We start from the raw sequence: 21837 nt of genomic DNA on the forward strand, positions 1-21837 counted from the left end.
GTGTCATTCCCAACCCGTATGACTTGTCCTTGTGCCAATGAAAAAAAAAAAAAAACGTCCTGTCCTGTTTCCATAGAATGAGAGTGAACAAGGGGAAATTTGGCATTTTTACACATCATGTCAGGTTTCATCATTAGTTTGAGCATCTCTTCAACAAATGTCATTGACATTAAAGGCTCTGTTACGCCTGGTGTAATCTTTTGGGTCGCGAGTAGATGAGGGAGACACACATGTTGTTTTAATCCATCTCTTTTGTCCACTTTCGACCACTTCTGTCCTGATTTCTTCGAGGGGAGTAGCTATAGGCGGTAAAGGCATGTTTTTTTTTTAAGATCTTTCAATAATGAACACCATAATCTTGTGAAAAAACACACAGATATAATTGGCTTAAGTTTCTGCTCTGATAGACTCAAGACCGGCCGAACACTGAGTGTGTGTTAGAGATCAGGATTGGAGAGAACGTTGAGCTTAGTGTGTTTTTCATCTTCAAATCAAACTTGGCTCTTCAGCTGACAAAGTTTAAATCCCGCCTGGCTAGAGCACATCCCATAATGTCCACTCATTAGGTCAGCATGCGGAGAGTATGGGGTCTTCTGAGGCCGTTCGAATGCATTTGAGCACATGAGCGTTTACACAGCCAAAGCAATCCGGTCGAATGCATTTTACACTCCCTCTGGAAGTGGTGGAAAGCGGACAAGCTCAAACCTTTCAGAGCCCGTTTACACCTGTATTTCTATCAAGGTCCTCGAAGTCGAAAGTCGTTTCTGTCGCAGCTTTGAAAGTCAGTGATGATTTTTTTCTTCTTTAAAAGGTGTTTGGGTTTTTGCAGAAAGCCTTTCAGGAATCACTCTTGTAGAGTCTCGTGAAGTTCAATGATTTCACAGCATTTATTAAACACTGATTTATAGTTTAGAGCAAAATGGAAGAAGACGGATGTCCAAATGCTCATTTAGTGGAGGATTCACATAAACAAAGTTGATTCTGTCTTCAGTGAAGGTGAACAGTGTGAGAATATCAGATGTGTATCAGTGTATTGGATCCGTGCGTTTGGTCTTAAAGTGACAGCAGCTTTATAAAGAGCTTTGTAACTTTTCTACAAGTATTTAAATGAGTTTAAGTTAGTCGTATGCTAGTACGTCAGATGGAGCGTCACTGACTGGCTTAAACCATGATGGCATAATGGGCATTTATACAACTATAATAAAATAATGAACTGACATAAAGAAGGAAATTTACTTTGATACTGAAGTACTTTTGAAAAAAAAATACTTCTGTACTTTTACTTCAGTAAAAATCTGTTTTTACAACTTTCACTTGTAACAGAGTAATATTTATCTAGTAGTACTTTTACTTTTACTCAAGTAATGAAGTTGTGTACTTTGTCCAGCTCTGCTTTTCACTCACTTTGGAGCTTTATGGCTTTAGTCCCACATGTGTAAAAGAGTCCCTTGTGAAAAAGAAGAGCACATACTTGTATTACATTTGCACTTTTAGTATACTTCAAATCTTAAAATAATGTTTGGTAACACTTTCTAAGAAGTCCATGCTTATAATGAATTATAGCCCTATTTATACTTATTTATAAGTATTACTATTTTTTTAAAATTTATGTATCAACAGCTTTTTCAGGACATGTCCACACTAATATGTTTTCATTTGAAAATGTATCTTTTTCTCTCCGTTTTGGCCATCCGTCCACACTGAGATGGCGTTTTAAGGACACAAAAACTTGAGCTTTTTGAAAACGCTCTCCAAAGCAGATGAATTTAAAAATGAGATGAAAAAAAAAAATCTTTACGTCGTTATGTGGACTGTGAAAAATTATTGAAAAATAATTTTTCACAATTATGATCCAAATTATTCAACTAAATATACAAATAAATTTTATAAATTAGGTCTTATTTAATTCTATAAACTATAATACTGATCTGCCAACATTGTCGCTCTATGATAAATTAAAATAAGCTGATAACATCACTGTTTACTCCAGAACGACTGTACAGCCGAATCTAATTCTGTTGTAATATTGTCCTGTTTGACACTGAAGCTGCTTGACACAATCGTGATTGGAAAAGCGCTATATAAATAAAGATGATTGATTGATTGGTTGGTTGGTTGGTTGATTGATTGATTGATTGATTGATTGGTTGGTTGATTGATTGATTGATTGATTGATTGATTGATTGATTGATTGATTGATTGATTGATTGGTTGATTGATTGATTGATTGATTGATTGATTGATTGATTGATTGATTGATTGATTGATTGATTGATTGATTGATTGATTGATTGATTGATTGATTGATTGATTGATTGATTGGTTGAAAACAGAGTTTAGAGTTTAGTCATGTGATGAATATTGTACCAATAGATGCATGTTTACACCGCTATTGTGCCAGTTATTCACTTTCACACAGCTGCTAAAATACATTCCTTTACACACTTCATATCCCAGTCCTGCAAAGATGACAGAAAATGCATTTGCTGTCCTGTGGCAAAACATGAGCAGTTGTGTTTTAGAGCAAACAATGGTTGACCGAGTGCGATCAACGTGAATGCGGAGATATTTTGATGAATAAAATTATCCTGCCAGAAGAATTGTGTGATAACTTTATGGCGTCTGTATCATCTCAGTGAGCTTTTATGAGGTTTTACACATGCGCAGTGAGTTGAATTTGGCGTGTACTGTGGAAAACGTGTAAGTAAAAGTGATCCAGTAGCGGTGGCGTTGGGAATGGCCTTACAGGGCAGCAAAGCATTCTGGGAATTGTAGTCTTTCATCCCCATGAGACAAAAATACTTGTTCTGTCTTTTCTCAGTCTAGAAAGCTCCAAATTCAAAAATAATTTCACATTTCTACTACAATAATGACCCAGTTTAAATACAGATTCATCTACCCAGCGCTGAAGTACCCCTTTAAGTTTAGCCGTTCTCCTGCATGGATGTCTCTGAAAGCGGTCTCCAGTCGCTCTCTTTGAGTGTTTGCACATCTTTAGTAACAGGGGTGACATTGAATTCTCCCTGGCCTTTCCCGTTTGTGTTGAGTCAGACCCGCTCAACCGCTTCACCAACAACCCGGTCGGCGGTGAACGAATCTTAAGCAATGGGCGTCAGATCCTGCTTGCCTAAGGCGGCCGGCCCTGGGGAACCGGGCCAGTTTTGAGCTGATTGATCCCAATTAACTTATCCCGTCCCAGCTTGATTCCTGCATGGGCAGCACTAATTGAGTCTCTCCAGCAGGGGCGTAAACACGGTGTGGAATTAGAGCCCTCCATTTTGCTGAAGTTTTCTGCTTTGAGGGGCTGTTTATGCGCCTGTTATTTCCCGCAGGAGACGGCCGTGCTGTTTAATGCCGCTGATGCAGAGGTGCTTGCATGTTTTTGACTAATTCAGGCTTCAACCTATAGGGTTTATAACGTGGCCAGACATGCTGGCTTAAATCCATAAAATGCAAACAATGAAAGTGGATGAGAGGATTTTTGAAAGTCAATGAGATTTTTCCTCTGGAATGGTTGTATCCATATAATAATATTAATATTTTATTGTTTCCTGTGCATAATACTGGAGCTTTATAAAAAGCTAATTTCATTTCATATTCAATTACAACTCCAGTTTGCAAGGGCATGATGCTTTCTGTCTGCAGTTTTTAATGCATTGTGGGTAATTTAGCCCCTGCTCTTAAAAGTCTGAGAGTTAGCCAACAGTGCAGTGAAGGCCGTCGTGTGTGTGTGTGTGTGTGTGTGTGTGTGTGTGTGTGTGTGTGTGTGTGTGTGTGTGTGTGTGTGTGTGTGTGTAGGCTCTGGCCGCCCTTGCTGGTCTGAAGGACACCCAGGATCATTATTAGTGAGTTTAGGATCATTAGGAGGATGAGCAATAAAAATGAGATGTCCTCAAATAGCCTTCAGTGTCAGTGGAGTTATCCATATCCAGGGAGAATAGAATTTATATTATAGAAAATAGTATAAGAAATGTACTATTTTAAATGATCTAAAGAGACCTTTGATGCAATTTCTGCACAAATAATGTCACCAAACAAAACCTGCTTAAAACTCTTGATGTCCGCCATTGGTCAAGACAATCACAGGTCCTTCCTCCAAACTCACGCCATTGGTTAAGACAATCACAGGTCCTTCCTCCAAACTCATGCCATTGGTTAAGACAATCACAGGTCCTTCCTCCAAACTCATGCCATTGGTTAAGACAATCACAGGTCCTTCCTCCAAACTCATGCCATTGGTTAAATTTGTGTTTGGCTGGGGTGCGTTTCATGTACAAAGACATAACTCGATAATAATAATAATGTAACTCGCTGATTAACTATCATACACAATGCATCGCTGAAGAAATCAACTAGCTAGTCACGACTGTTTCCCGGAACCGTATTGCCACAAATCTGTCGTTAGACCACGTTGGTTAATGAAGTCATGCAGGTGGTGGAGTAATAACTGCTCTTAATGAATCCGTTTAAGGCTGAATTATATGGAGGACCAAATTACTCAAAATTAAATAATTAAATAAATAATGAATTCAATAAAACAACAATTAAATGCACCAGTTTATTCTGAAATAATTAAATAAATAAATGTATTATTATTTTTTTGTAAAATTACATGAAATTGTTTAATAATTTTCACAATTACCTCTTCCACACACACACTATTACATCTATTGTTTCATTATTTCATGTGTTTTTCAAAAATATGTTTTTCATAATAATATGCTGCATTTATGAATGACGCCTATTTGAAGAATACTGCATTTCCAAAACACCATTTCCCCAAAGATCTTTTTCATAATAATAGAGGATATTTCACAAATGCCAATCAACAGGCAGTGGGCGGAGCTTGGCTCTGATTGGATAATCCTTTTTCAGATTGATGACTTTTTTCTGTCTTGGTCGGGCAAGTGGCAAAGGGAAATTGGGGAATTGATTGGAAATTATTATGGCGGTAGGAATTGATCAAGATAAAAACGCACTGCCTTAAACACAGCCACAGTTCTCACAGTTTTCTGGTTTTTAGATTCAATTCAAAATACATTTTCAGTCACAAATAAGAACACGCTTGGTGTTGCGTGATGTCATCACCACACACAGATCGATCGGTCATTTCTGTCACTCTTCAACTTCTTTTTTGCTGTTTTATTAACACCACACAGCTACTTTACAAAGTGAGAGGCAAGGCACATACATGTACACATGGTTTGGGGGAGAAAAAAACATTTTAAATAAATAAATAAATAAATAAATAAATAAATAAATAAATAAATAAATAAATAAATAAATAAATAAATAAATAAATAAATAAATAAATAAATAAATAAATAAATAAATAAATAAATAAATATTTGTGTTTAAGTTTGGCCAGTAGGTTAATCTAGTGTGATTTGTTATAAGTGACTCTATTTATTATCACTATTTATTTATTTATTTATTTATTTATTTATTTATTTATTTATTTATTTATTTATTTATTTATTTATTTATTTATTATGAGTACGGAGTCACTGACTGATAAATCAATTTCAAAACAATTTAAAACAAACATAATAATACTCTTCAACTTTAAACCAATCAGAGCCAAGCTCCGCCCACTGCCTGTTGATTGGCATTAGTGAAATGTCCTCTATTATTCTGAAAAAGATCTTTGGGGAAATGGTGCTTTATTTTTTTTATTTAACCCTTATTTAACCAGGGAAATCCTTTGAGAACAAGTCTCTTTGGCGAAGGAGCCCTGGCTAAGAAAGCCACGATCAAAGTTCCACATAAAATACAAAATATAATAAATACAATGAACATACAAGAAATAACAAACAATAAAACATTTTTTTTTTAAATAAAAAAAAAAAAAAAAATCCCACTGTCACCATAGAATTTTCCTAATTTGTGAAGCAGGGACGGGTGCCCATTGTGCCTGCTTCCCGGTACTTTACTATCCTTTAAAATTGACCAAAGGAGACCAAGTTATCAAGTTTTATTACGTTTTTATCAAGCTTTGGAAATGCAGGATTCGTCAAATAGACGTCATTCATAAATGCATTTTATTAAGAAAAACGTCTTTCTGAAAAAGCACATGAAATAATGAAACAATAGATGTAATAGTGTGTGTGGAAGAGGTAATTGTGAAAAATATTATACAATTTCATGTAATGTAACAAAAAAATAGATACATTTATTTATTTAATTAATATTTAATTAAATGAATTATTTAATTAATTTTTATAATTATTTCAGAATAAACTGGTGCATTTAATTGATGTTTTATTGAATTCATTATTTATTAAATTATTTCATTTTGAGTAATTTGGTCCTCCATATAATTAATGCTATAAATGATGAACATGCCACCTGAGGACTAATACTAAATGTCTCAGTTATTTTGCTTCATTTCCAGGTTTGATCATCGGCTCGTTCTTACGTACTAGAGCACGTCCACACACACTCTTCAAAAACAGTGCTTTAAATCTCTTGACAAACTAAAAGACATAAATGACATATGCATTTGAAATAAAAGATATAGATTATACTGAATGTCAGCTTGCTTATTGTGCTGAAGATAAGGATTTATTAAGTCCACACGTCATGCAAACTAGAAACTGCTTCTACGCACAGCTCGAGATCTGTCGTTGCTGTTTGCGAATGTTCGTTGAAACGATGGTTTCGGGAAACACCGACTCGTTGAACTATGCTGATAACGACAGAAACTTACGACCATAATTGGCTAACGGCGCTTTCGGGAAACGCAGCCCTGGTTGCTTTGATTGCAGTGTTTCCACTTGTCAGATGAAACAACATATAAAAGACTTATGCAGCTGTCTGTGCATATTAAGTATTTTAATATTGACTTCATCTTTATACTTGTTGTAGAGCCTCTCTGGGGAGCCTTCAATCTCTGAGGTTAGAGCAGCCTCGGTCATGTTTAGTGCTGAGACCCCCTCTGGACAATCATTAACTTTAAGCTATTAGTCATTAGAAATCACAGCTTCTCTTCAAAAGATGCCAATTGTGTGTGTGTGTTTGGGGGGGGGGGGGGTGAAATATGAGGACATTACCCATGTCCCCACTTTTCAAAAGGCTTATAAATCATACAGGAGGAGTTTTTTTAGCAGAAAGCAGAATGTTTCCTGTGATGGGTAGGTTTAGGGTGTGTGTGTGTGTGTGTGTGTGTGTGTGTGTGTGTGTGTGTGTGTGTGTGTGTGTGTGTGTGTGTGTGTGTGTGTGTGTGTGTGTGTGTGTGTGTGTGTGTGTGTGTGTGTGTGTGTGTGTGTGTGTGTGTGTGTGTGTGGCCCTGGTAAACCCTATGTTATGGGGACAAAATATCTTCACATAGATGGCAATATTTCCGACATCCTTGTCCTTGTGGGGACATTTTTTGGTCCCCGTGAGGAAAACATCTCATAGTATGTTTTCTGTGATGAGTAGGTTGAGGGTTAGGGGATATAATATAGAGTTTTTACTGAATAAAAATTATTATGTCTATGGAAAGTCCCTATAAAACATAAAAACACAACAAGCCTTCGCTCCCCACGTGCATCAGTGAGCCTTGGCCGCCCATGACCCTGTGGCCGGTTCTCCACTGGTCCTTCCTTGGAGCACTTTTGATAGATACTGACCACTGCAGACCGGGAACAGCCCACAAGAGCTGCAGTTTTGGAGATGCTCTGACCCAGTCGTCTAGCCGTCACAATTTGGCCAAACTCGCTCAAATCCTTACGCTTGCCCATTTCTCCTGCTTCTAACACATCAACTCTGAGGACAAAATGTTCACTTGTTGCCTAATATATCCCACCCACTAACAGGAGCCGTGATGAAGAGATCATCAGTGTTATTCACTTCACCTGTCAGTGGTCATAATGTTATGCCTGAATAGTTGAAGATTCGATGCATCGATATGTGGAGCCGGATTCGACCACCGATCTCACGGCCAAATCTTCGTTCGTAATATGTGTAATTTTGGTAATATGGGGGTGCAATATTTTAAAGACGTGGTGCTGAGCTTCGCGTCCGGTGTGCGGCAGCATTCTGTGCCTGTCCGCGGCGACTCAGGAAGTTGTTTAAAATCATGCCGTGCCACAGAGTGTCATTTTAAGGTTTCATATTAAATTGATATTATATTTCCCTCAAATCGTCAGTGTACTGATTTCACCCTGAGCTACAAGATACACTCATCGATAGCTCTTCTGGCAGAAGCAGATTCAAAATTGAGCTGGTGTGTGTAATGTGCGGTCCGGTGTGAGATAGAGACACGGCGCTGTTATGAGGAATAAATGTAAATGTTATGAGAAAACGTTTTACGAATGTTTATCCACCACATTACCTTTTATTTAAACCTAAATAAGAAAGCCATTGTCAGTTCGTCTGTCCGTTGGCAGGCAGTTTTGGTCGCTTTATTAAAAGTGTTTGCTGTGTGCAGTGTGTAAAGGAAAATAAAAATAGCCTTACCCTTCTGCTGACTAGTGTCGTGCCCCTTCCAAACCATGCACACACACACACACACACACACACACACGTTTGTTTTTGTGAAATGTGGGGACATTCCATAGGCGTAATGGTTTTTATATTGTACAAATCATATTTTCTATCCCCTTACACTGCCTCTGCCCCTAAGCCTACCCATCACACACACACACACACACACACACACACACACACACACACACACACACACACACACACACACACACACACACACACACACACACACACACACACACAACCCCTAAACCTACCCATGACAGGAAACATTCTGCATTTTTACTTTCTCAAAAAAACTCATCCTGTATGATTTATAAGCCTTTTGAAATATTCAAAATTTCATATTTCACCCTCTCCTGTAATGCCTGTGTCATACCCATGTCATTATACACATTTGTGTCCTCATATGTCACAAAAACATGCCCACACACACACACACACACACACACACACACACACACAGACAGATGATTCGACTATCAGTCGACCATAGAGAGATTCGACCATTCTGATTCGAATGTGTAAATCCTTAGTCAGGGACACCCCTAATATATATATATATATATTGCTTATTAAGAACGCTTTGTATAACATGACGCACACAGACATTCGTTCTGCTCCCGTGTCATGAATGAGGCTCGGTGTTCATATGAGCATCCACGCCGTCCACCAGGCAGGCTTAAAAATCTCTAATTATCTCATGGCAGGCGGTCGCTGATATTTCCAGGTCAGGGGCAGGATGACATGATAGATTTATAGATGAGGTATAGTATGAAGGGAAGAACATGAAAGAAAGAGTGAGGAAGATAAGCAGCCTGGGACGTGCGGCGGTGATGAATGTGAGGGTATGATGAGGTCGGGGAATCGGGGCAGAGGAACAGCGGCCTGCCCCGCCTGATAAAAGAGAGGAGCGGCCCCACACACACACCCTGAGCCCTCACACACTCGTCTCCCAGACAGGCACACAGCGGCACAGAAATTAATTTGCTCCTTCAAACTCGTGCTGTGTCGCCCCTCTCCCGAAAGCACGCACCCGTTCCGATTTGCTGAACAATGTTATTAGGCTGGGAAAGACAGCCGTCCTAGAAGAGCGCGGCTGCTTGAGATGATTGTTGGCTTTCATTCGAAAGTACAAATCTACAGTTATTATTATTGTGTGTGTGTGTGTGTGTGTGTGTGTGTGTGTGTGTGTGTGTGTGTGTGTGTGTGTGTGTGTGTGTGTGTGTGTGTGTGTGTGTGTGTGTGTGTGTGTGTGTTGGTGTTTTGTGAAATATCAGGACTCAAATGTGTATAATGCCATGGGTATGACACAGGTATTACAGGAGAGGGTGAAATATGAGGACATTACCCATGGCCCCACTTTTCAAAAGGCTTATAAATCACACAGGAGGAGTTTTTATGAGAAAGTAAAAATGCAGAATGTTTCCTGTGATGGGTAGGTTTAGGGGCTGTGTTTGATTATGTGTGTGATGGGTAGGTTTAGGGGCAGTGTGTGTGTGTGTGTGTGTGTGTGTGTGTGTGTGTGTGTGTGTGTGTGTGTGTGTGTGTGTGTGTGTGTGTGTGTGTGTGTGTGTGTGTGTGTGTGTGTGTGTGTGTGTGTGTGTGTGTGTGTGTGTGTGTGTGTGTGATAATGTTAGGGAGAAGACACGGGCCGTGGAGGAAGAGCGCTATAAATACTCTGCTCAGGGTCTTGAAGGGACTCAGCCTTTAATTGTTGAGCGAGGAGCGAGTGACTGAACCGCTGCTGTCATCTATCATTTCTCCCTGTGTGTCCTTTTCTGGGTCAAACTCGTCCACAGTAAGGATGAGCAGCTAGATTATTAATCATTATCAGCATAAGATGCACGATTGATTCCCCTCAGCCAAGCATGCATCCTTTGCGGACCCAACACATGACTGTTCTCTGTGTGAAAATATAGGGAAGTGTTGTCTGCTATCCCCAGACCAAGCCCAATTTAAAGGTCCTGTTCTTCGCGATTCCATCTTTCAAACTTTAGTTAGAGTGTAATGTTGCTGTTAGAGCATAAATAATACCTGTAAAATAATATCACCACAAATTAACTAGTCTTCTATTACCAGACCAAGCTTAATTTAAGATTACGGAGTCTGCTCTGTACTTTCTGCTGCACAAGAGGCGTGATCAACAGGCAACGGCCCATCGCTTCTCTATCCGTCATCGTGTTAAATCAGCCAATAGCATGCCAGAATAAGCCAGTCTGTGATTGGTTCCCGCCAAAGTGTAACAGAAGCAGTAGAAATGAATGTACAGGTTTGCAGACTGAGCTGTATTGTGAAATCAAATCGCCGGCAGATCAGTCTGGGTTTACCCGGTCTAAGTAAAGTGTAATTTATTCCTGTGACCAACGCTGAATTTATCATCATTACTCCAGTCTTCGCTGCAGGGCTCGACATTAACGCTTGTCCGGGACAAGTGGATTTTTTGAAGGGACAAGTGAAAGAGAATATTACTTGCCCGACGGACAAGAGCCTGATTAAAACAAAAAATAACTAACGTTAGCGATCAATAGTGGATAATAATGTATAATCAAATGACGATAACAAGGTTGCGCTTTTCTCACAGCAACTGAACGATTCAGTGTTTGAATGAATCGTTTGAATGAGCGACTCAATGACTCACTCATTAAGACGGCCACCTGCTGCCACCTACTGGAGGTTTAGTTTCATGTTTAAACATACTTTCTAACATTTGTTATTTGTCTATTCAAAACTACAAATCTCAAAACATTATTTAATGCAGTTGTAATTGTTCAGTGTAAATTATTATATTTGATTGGTAACAGCCCTTATATTGTCTTATTTTAATTTAATGTTCAAATTTAACAATATAAAATGAAACCTGAAGCAGAGCCTTTATTTAATAAGATTAGGGGGGAAATTCCCTTTAAAAAAACGTAAAAATATCATACATTTCAAATGATTCAATTTTTTTTTTTTTAATCACAAATATGCATATTTAAATATGTCAAAGCTGATTGAACACTGGGGAGAATATTGCTTCAAAATAAATTATATTTACAATGCACACACACACGGAAAAAAAATATATCAAACTTTACCTTAGGATACTACTATGAACCTTTTTTAGGTAAAACTGGTACAAAGTTGTCCTTTTAAGGGTACTTTCCCTTTCCTCGACCTACACTCTGAAGAATGCTACGTTCAGATAGCGTTCAGATAGCGTTCAGATAGCGCTCAGATAGTGTTCAGATAGCGCTCAGATAGCGTTCAGATAGCGTTCAGATAGCGTTCAGATAGCGTTCAGATAGCGGTCAGATAGCATTCAGATAGCGCTCAGATAGCGCTCAGATAGTGTTCAGATAGCGCTCAGATAGCGTTCAGATAGCGCTCAGATAGCGCTCAGATAGTGTTCAGATAGCGCTCAGATAGTGTTCAGATAGCGCTCAGATAGCGTTCAGATAGCGCTCAGATAGCGCTCAGATAGTGTTCAGATAGCGCTCAGATAGTGTTCAGATAGCGCTCAGATAGCGTTCAGATAGGGCTCAGATAGCGCTCAGATAGCGTTCAGATAGCGCTCAGATAGCGTTCAGATAGCGCTCAGATAGTGTTCAGATAGCGCTCAGATAGCGTTCAGATAGGGCTCAGATAGCGCTCAGATAGTGTTCAGATAGCGCTCAGATAGCGTTCAGATAGGGCTCAGATAGCGCTCAGATAGCGTTCAGATAGCGCTCAGATAGCGCTCAGATAGTGTTCAGATAGCGCTCAGATAGTGTTCAGATAGCGCTCAGATAGCGTTCAGATAGCGTTCAGATAGCGCTCAGATAGCATTCAGATAGCGCTCAGATAGCGTTCAGATAGCGTTCAGATAGCGCTCAGATAGCGCTCAGATAGCATTCAGATAGCGCTCAGATAGCGTTCAGATAGCGTTCAGATAGCGCTCAGATAGTGTTCAGATAGCGCTCAGATAGTGTTCAGATAGCGCTCAGATAGCGTTCAGATAGCGCTCAGATAGCATTCAGATAGCGCTCAGATAGCGCTCAGATAGCGTTCAGATAGCGCTCAGATAGAGTTCAGATAGCGTTCAGATAGCGCTCAGATAGCGTTCAGATAGCGCTCAGATAGTGTTCAGATAGCGCTCAGATAGCGTTCAGATAGCGCTCAGATAGGGTTCAGATAGCGCTCAGATAGCGTTCAGATAGCGTTCAGATAGCGCTCAGATAGCATTCAGATAGCGTTCAGATAGCGCTCAGATAGCGTTCAGATAGCGCTCAGATAGCATTCAGATAGTTTTCAGATAGCGCTCAGATAGCGTTCAGATAGCGCTCAGATAGCTCTCAGATAGCGCTCAGATAGCGCTCAGATAGCGCTCAGATAGCGTTCAGATAGCGCTCAGATAGCTCTCAGATAGCGTTCAGATAGCGTTCAGATAGCGTTCAGATAGCGCTCAGATAGCGTTCAGATAGTGCTCAGATAGCTCTCAGATAGCGTTCAGATAGCGTTCAGAAAGCGCTCAGATAGCGTTCAGATAGCGTTCAGATAGCGCTCAGATAGCGCTCAGATAGCGTTCAGATAGCGTTCAGATAGCGGTCAGATAGCGTTTAGATAGCGTTCAGATAGCGCTCAGATAGCGTTCAGATAGCGCTCAGATAGCACTAAGATAGCGCTCAGATAGCGTTCAGATAGCGCTCAGATAGCGCTCAGATAGCGTTCAGATAGCGTTCAGATAGCGCTCAGATAGCATTCAGGTAGCGTTCAGAGAGCGCTCAGATAGCGTTCAGATAGCGCTCAGATAGCTCTCAGATAGCGTTCAGATAGCGCTCAGATAGCGTTCAGATAGCGTTCAGATAGCGCTCAGATAGCGCTCAGATAGCGCTCAGATAGCGTTCAGATAGCGCTCAGATAGCGCTCAGATAGCGTTCAGATAGCGCTCAGATAGCGCTCAGATAGCGCTCAGATAGCGCTCAGATAGCGTTCAGATAGCGTTCAGATAGCTTTCAGATAGCGCTCAGATAGCGTTCAGATAGCGCTCAGATAGCGTTTAGATAGCGTTCAGATAGCGCTCAGATAGCGTTCAGATAGCGTTCAGATAGCGCTCAGATAGCGCTCAGATAGCGTTCAGATAGCGTTCAGATAGCGGTCAGATAGCGTTTAGATAGCGTTCAGATAGCGCTCAGATAGCGTTCAGATAGCGCTCAGATAGCGCTCAGATAGCACTAAGATAGCGCTCAGATAGCGCTCAGATAGCGCTCAGATAGCGCTCAGATAGCGTTCAGGTAGCGTTCAGATAGCGCTCAGATAGCGTTCAGGTAGCGTTCAGAGAGCGCTCAGATAGCGTTCAGATAGCGCTCAGATAGCTCTCAGATAGCGCTCAGATAGCGCTCAGATAGCGTTCAGATAGCGCTCAGATAGCGTTCAGATAGCGTTCAGATAGCGCTCAGATAGCGTTCAGATAGCGCTCAGATAGCTCTCAGATAGCGTTCAGATAGCGCTCAGATAGCGTTCAGATAGCGTTCAGATAGCGCTCAGATAGCGTTCAGATAGCGTTCAGATAGCGGTCAGATAGCGTTTAGATAGCGTTCAGATAGCGCTCAGATAGCGCTCAGATAGCGTTCAGATAGCGCTCAGATAGCGTTCAGATAGCGTTCAGATAGCGTTCAGATAGCGTTCAGATAGCGCTCAGATAGCGTTCAGATAGCGCTCAGATAGCGTTCAGATAGCGCTCAGATAGCGTTCAGATAGCGTTCAGATAGCGCTCAGATAGCACTAAGATAGCGCTCAGATAGGGTTCAGATAGCGTTCAGATAGCGTTCAGATAGCGTTCAGATAGCGCTCAGAAGCGTTCAGATAGCTTTCAGATAGTGCTCAGATAGCGTTCAGATAGCGTTCAGATAGCGCTCAGATAGGGTTCAGATAGCGCTCAGATAGCGTTCAGATAGCGTTCAGATAGCGCTCAGATAGCGTTCAGATAGCGCTCAGATAGCGTTCAGATAGCGCTCAGATAGCGTTCAGATAGCGTTCAGATAGCGCTCAGATAGCGCTCAGATAGCGCTCAGATAGCGTTCAGATAGCGCTCAGATAGCGCTCAGATAGCGTTCAGATAGCGCTCAGATAGCGCTCAGATAGCGCTCAGATAGCGTTCAGATAGCGCTCAGATAGCGCTCAGATAGCGTTCAGATAGCGCTCAGATAGCGCTCAGATAGCGCTCAGATAGCATTTAGATAGCGCTCAGATAGCGCTCAGATAGCGTTCAGATAGCGCTCAGATAGCGTTTAGATAGCGCTCAGATAGCGCTCAGATAGCGCTCAGATAGCGTTCAGATAGCGTTCAGATAGCGCTCAGATAGCGCTCAGATAGCATTTAGATAGCGCTCAGATAGCGCTCAGATAGCGTTCAGATAGCGCTCAGATAGCGTTAAGATAGCGCTCAGATAGCGTTCAGATAGCGTTCAGATAGCGCTCAGATAGCGCTCAGATAGCGCTCAGATAGCGTTCAGATAGCGTTCAGATAGCGTTCAGATAGCGCTCAGATAGCGTTCAGATAGCGCTCAGATAGCGTTTAGATAGCGCTCAGATAGCGCTCAGATAGCGCTCAGATAGCATTCAGATAGCGTTCAGATAGCGCTCAGATAGCGCTCGGGTAGCGTTTAGATAGCGCTCAGATAGGGCCCAGCGTGGCGAGCGTCCTTGCGGCTGCATTCATAAAGGGCAAAATGTCGAGCACATGTGTGTGTTTGTGATTTGTCCTGTCATGCAGGAGGTCTGGCTGCCTGCCCTTCCTCTCTCCAGGTGTCGTTGTTTTAATTAAATGGGTCTGATGGGATGGACCCACAACTCAGATCTGAATGAGGGCCTAATGAAAGTGAAACTACTGGACGTTAACTGGGGTATTGGCTGGCGTACCTACAGCAGCTGGTGTTGATTAATACTGTAGGACTTCATGGCTAAGCACACGTGTGTGTGTGTGTGTGTGTGTGTGTGTGTGTGTGTGTGTGTGTGTGTGTGTGTGTGTGTGTGTGTGTGTGTGTGTGTGTGTGTGTGTGTGTGTGTGTCTGACCTCACCATGCAGTTTTGTAGCTTTGTGAATTACAGAAGGAAACATAGTAATAGTAATATGCATGCTAATAATAGTTAATAACTGAACCTTAAAATAAAGTGTTACCAAAAGCATTAATGAAATTGCTGTCTTTTGATTATGGGGTTTTGTTTTCATAGTCATGGCATTTTAAAGTTTTGTTTTGTAATATTGGGAAATTATTTTTGGAGGTCACCTTTTCTGCCAGATCTGACTCGTAAAATTCACTTTCATTGCTTTAACCTAATAAAGACATATTGATTCAGTCATATAAAAAAAATATGTTTGACTTTATTAAAGACAGTTAATTTAGAATGTTACCACATTAGGTTTATTTTTAGGCTTCCTGACAAAAACATATTCTTATAGTGTATAATAAACATATATTTTATGTTGAAAAGAATATTTCAAAGATACGCGGATGGTCTACTATTTCCGAAGAGCAGATCCGAATCCAAAGTGCAGATCGGTGCACACTCTAACGGCTGATATTACCCACAACCCATTGATGAAATGACACGTTTAGCCATTAACTTTTAAATGCATTATTATATTTAAACTGCAATCACACGAGGAGATTCTCTGCGTTAAAGACCCACGAACAACAGATCGACGAGCGGCTACATTTCCCTCAGATACGGCAGGAGATTAAACTGAATGTGGAGGATATTAATAGTGATGATAATTTAACTTATGTAGTAAATGTAATATATATATTTTTTATATTTGGACTAAAAACAAGAAACAAAAATATATATAAAATACAACAAAATATATTTAATTTGTCCTGTTGCTTAGCTCTCATTCACATACCTGAAGCTAATTCATTATACAGCTAATTATGCGTATTATAATAAAAAAATGTATATATATATATATATGTGTATAATTATGCGTTCTTTTGTTCTCTCAGGTGTGAATCTCATCATTATTCATGATCGTTCACACCTCTTCGCATATGGCCTTTGTAAAGAAAAAGTGTCCTACAAATTTAAAATCAATGTATTGTTTTATGCATTAACTCAGTGATTGTCACTCTTGCCAATCACACCCATTAGTTTAAAGTCTTGTGGCTGCAAATCTATTGTGTGTTTTGAGGCCTTCATTTAAAAAAAACCCACGCATAAACATTATTTTGTAAAAAATACAAGCATGCACATACATGTTGCTCACATATTATGGTAGCACAGTTTGTGTTGAATACAGTTGAAGTACATTAATGCTTTTATAAGCAACTGAAAAAAGCACAAATGTCAGAGCATGTCAAAACTCCTAAAGGGCCCCAAAAGCAGCTCTGATTCTGAGGTTAATGCCAAATTCTGCATGCCTTAATCATACCCAATACCTAAACTTAATAACTACCTTACTAACTATTAATAAGCAGAGTTTATTGAGGCAAAGTCATAGTCAGTGGTGAGATTTGGACTCTAAACTAAAGTGTGACCCACATTTATTTTATTTTAATACATTTTAAAATGTCATTTGCAAAAAATTACTTGATGCATTATTTGATCCTTCAGAAATCATTCTGATATGCTGATATGATGCTCAAGAAACATTTCTGATTATTATCAATACAACATTTATTTCCTATTTTAATCTTTTATAACGTCATAAAGGTCTGTGCTGTCCCCTTTAATTTAATGCTTCCTTGTTGAATAAATATATGGATTTCTTTCTTTTTTTAAATCGTATTGAAAATAGAGTTTTAAAAACAATTGACTGGTGGTGAATCATTATTTGGTATATTCTTACATGGAAAAGAGCCTCTTACATTGGTTCTTCAAAAAAACAAAACAACAAAAAAAGGCAAAAATGCTTAAAAAAAATCTAAAAGTTTTAAAATGTGTGAATTACTTAATTTAAAAATTGTAATGGGTTTAATGGCCTTGTCGTAATACCCTAATGCATTATCAATTTCTAATCCAAATGACATGTTAAGCTGTCATCAGCATATCTTTGAAAATAATTATTAATCCTATACAAAAACAATATTAGCAAATATCAGATCAATCTGAAACGCAGTCAGAGTTAATAATTCAACCCATTAGTGTGTATTTGTTCTGATTCCTGATTCGTGATGAAAGTGTGTGGTGAGGTTATGATATGAACAGACTGATTGAATAAGAGGCCGAGCACATAAACCACTCCCGTACACGATGAGCCGAGTGTGAGTCTTCTCATTACTCTGCTGATAATAAACAATAACACACACACACACAGGGGAGACGTGCAGCGGCGTTCCGGATCACCTCTCGGCTAATGAAGGTTAATTAGGGTTCATTAGGACATGATGAGCGCTCGCAACACCACCACAGTCCTCTTCTCCTTCTGCTTTTACACCTCACGTCCTCCCTCTCCTGATGGACACCTGAACGTCAGCACATTTCAGCGCACCAGTGCCATTAAATCATGTCGTCTTTATATTATGATATGTTGTATCCGTGTTTCCCAGCATTCATTTTGTCCTATCAATCACCACAGCCCCGTAAATGATCAACATTATTATAACCTGTTGCTCACAATCACATGCTTTCGGTCATCGGATGGATACTTGATACTTTTTAAAGGCCCTTTAAAATATAATTGTTATATGTTAAAATTGCTCTGAAATCATTTATGATTTTGAAAAAGTAAATGTGACTTATATTATTATTGATGTTTGAAGATGAACACTTACTGGACTATGCATACATATTTGCAGAAATATTAAAATGTGAGTATCAGACATGATCCATCAGGCTTTTGAGGAAGGGTCATTTTTTCATCTCTCAATCATCGTTGTGTTGCATTGCATTATATGTTTTAAAAGGAAAATTTACTTAATTTTTAATTTTTAAAGTAAAATTTCACATGTAAGTACAGTTAAAGAAAATAAGTAACTGTAACTTGGCCAGTTTAATTTATTTATTTTTTGTATTGCCATATCAGCATCTGTGGCTAATTGCATGGCAAGATCAATCAATCAATATATATATATATATATATTTATATATATTATATATATATTTATATATATATATATATATATATATTATATATATATATATATATATATATAAACAAAATTAATATATTAATTAATATATATATATTAGTTGATAACATCTCATATAAATTTAGCAAACATAATATACCATTTTAAAAGATTTTCATTTCAATATTTGATAAATTAACTTTCTGTGTAAAAACGTTGCCTAGTGACATCCCAACAAAATATGCTTAATAGACAAAGGGGTTTGACAAAATTGACATATTGGTGGCATATCACCTTTCAATAAAAACGAATGAGTAATTATGGAATGACTAATTCAGCATCGTGTGTAAACTGTCTGATCATCTCTTAAAAAATAAAATCTGATTGGAATAATTTCATATAACTTATTAATAATTCCTTACACAAACCCATTGATTCTCTTCAGAAGGCCTTCATTAACCCCCGGAGCCATGTGGAGTACATTTATTATGGATGGATGCACTTTATTGGGCCTAAAAAAATTTAGGCTGCCATTCACTGACATTATAAAGCTGACATATTTTAATATAACGCTGATTATATTCGTCTGAAAGAAGAAAGTCATACACACCTAGGATGACTTGAGGGAGAGTAAATCATGGGATCATTTTCATTTTTGGGTGAACTATCCCTTTAAGTCTCCATTTTAGAAGTATTTTTCGTCTAGCTAAAGCGAGTAATTGTGTACATTTCAATCTGTTTCTCACACAGCGCTATTGTTTGGCTTCAGGAGACTCGGTAAATAGCCCACTAGTCATATGAACTGCTGTTATAATGCCCTAATGGCTTTTATGGTGCCGTTTCCTTCATTGTAATTGCATGGAAAAGAGCTTCTAGCTTTTGTGTTCTACAGAAGAAATAAAGTCGTAACGACATGAGGATGAGTAAACGATGACAGAGTTTTCATATCCACCTAAGATTCATTTAATCCTGGTACGAGGGGTCTTCGATATAACGCAACATCTAAGTAATTTGGACTTGGCTTGCCTGAGTGAGCATAAACCTAACACACACACACACACACACACACACACACACACACACACATACTAACAGACTAAAATTATGCAACCACAAGGGAATCAGCCAATCAATACCACTCACGGATCATCAGCACAGGAAGCCGCGATAAAACATTTGAGATCAAGTGTTGTAGATATGGAGGCGTACACGCGGTTAGACGTCTCCTTTCCTCTCCGCGAGTCCCTCACCTCTCTGAGAAGAGATGTGCCCTTCTTCCCCTCCCCTTGTCCTGCCCAATAATGAAAACAAAAGACATCCTGCAGCAGGGAATCAGAGCGCGGTGCTATTAGAAGCCATGCGATAATTAATTTGCCTATTACCAGAGCCGAGTCGTTTATCTTCATAAGATAATGCCATCACTCCCAGTCTCTGGCAGACCCGCATGCGCTCTGTCTTAAACGGCCCTAATTACGTCCCCGCTGCCTATTTTATTGTAGTTGATGGAAAACACACTTAATCTCCGCTGTGCAGAATGAGTAAATAGGCCCCAGCCTTGAACAGCAGATATTAGAGATTCCATTAAAGCCCAGTGCTGTTTTATGTGGCTTTTGTTTCGGGTGCGAGCGTTAAAGAGCTGAGGTAAGGCGTACGCTGATGATACGATAAGTCAGGCTGTCTTTATCCCTTCCACACTGGGGGAACTTCGCATTGGCAAAAGCCTAGTGATATGATTATGGCTACCAGTCATGTTTAAAGGGTTAGTTCACCCAAAAATGAAAATTATTTCATTAATTCCTCGCCCTCATGTCGTTGGACACCTGTAAGACCTTCGTTCATCTTCAGAACACAAATGAAGATATTTTAGTGTAAAGCTGAGAAAGGCTTCAGAAAGGCCTCCACTGGCATTCAGTCCATTCCCACTCACAAGACCCATAAAGGCACTAAACACATCGACACACAGCCCATCTCACTACACCGGCTGGACAATCATTTTACGAAGGGACAACAATAGTTTTTGAGCGCAAAAAAAAAATCTAAATAATGACTTTATCCACCACGTTATTGTCTTCCGTGTATTAGGGGTTGCACCGACTAATCGACTAGTCGACCTTAATGCTCTGTCATGACGCTTTAAGCTTGACGTCGCTGGCCTATAAATTGCACAACAGGATAAACAATTTCCTGACACGCAGGCTCTGTTTTTAACAGTTAAAAATGACAAAAGACAAGTTTGATTACCATCTGGATGCTCGAAATTGATCAGGAGAATGCACGCTTATTGTACACGTAAGTTAATCATCGCGCTAAACTGCGTGCGATTGCAACACACACACATAGCCTGATCATGCGGAGATTGCGCGCCTCACACAAAACCATTCAGTGGCGCAGACAAGTATTGTCAACATAATTCTGGGATTTATCAATAAAATGGCTTAGAAACTGAGAAGTTCTAACATATATCTCTTGTTAACTAAAACTCATATCTTCACTATTAGTAGAGACGCTGCCAGGTAGAAAATATTCACACATAATTACTAATGCATTCATATACATGTAATCTTTATTGTGCTACTTTATCTGTATCTTATTCAGAACGAGCAGAAATCTGTGAGAAATATAACGACCATAAGACAAATGAACTGATACAGAAGCTGTCATGTAGGATCAATAACCTTATGGGCAGTGCTGTCATATGCTATAGCTGTCCTGTGCACAAGAAGATCCGAGTTCGCGTCTCAGCTAGTGAGACTAGCTCGAATTTCATCACATAAATGTCGACTTTAAAAAAATGGAAGTCATTCAACCCCTACCGTGTCGGTCTTGCTCCTCCTCTTCCGGGTCATGAACGGCGGATCTGCGTCATATTCTCACGCATATGTCGAGTTTATGTCAATAACTTGGCGGATAAAGTCATTATTTTGATTTTTGTGCGCACAATAACTATTTTCGTCGCTTCGTAAAATGATTGTCCAGCCGCTGTAGTGAGATGGGCTGTGTGTCGATGTGTTTAGTGCCTTTATGGGTCTTGTGAGTGGGAATGTACTGAATCCCAATGGAGGCCTTTCTGAAGCCTTTCTCAGCTTTACACTAAAATATCTTCATTTGTGTTCTGAAGATGAACGAAGGTCTGACGGGTGTCCAACGACATGAGGGGGAGTAATTAATGAAATCATTTTCATTTTTGGGTGAACTAACCCTCTTATGAATGGTTTGAAACAATCAATTATTTAGGTGTGTTTGGTCATGATTTCACTTTTGTAACTTTAGTTAGTGTGTAATGTTGCTGTTTGAGCGTAACTTCTGAAAAGTTACAACGCTCAAAGTTCAAAGCA

General features: G+C 39.5%; 1 protein-coding gene across 4 annotated transcripts in view; it reads left to right on the plus strand.

Annotated features, from left to right (window-relative positions):
- LOC137045523 (KH domain-containing RNA-binding protein QKI) overlaps positions 1-21837 on the plus strand; it is a 213995-nt gene that overhangs the window by 62768 nt on the left and 129390 nt on the right. The gene's annotated exons all lie outside the window — the stretch shown is intronic.

Source organism: Pseudorasbora parva, chromosome 17 (genome assembly GCF_024679245.1).
Source record: "Pseudorasbora parva isolate DD20220531a chromosome 17, ASM2467924v1, whole genome shotgun sequence".
Classification (NCBI taxonomy): domain Eukaryota; kingdom Metazoa; phylum Chordata; class Actinopteri; order Cypriniformes; family Gobionidae; genus Pseudorasbora; species Pseudorasbora parva.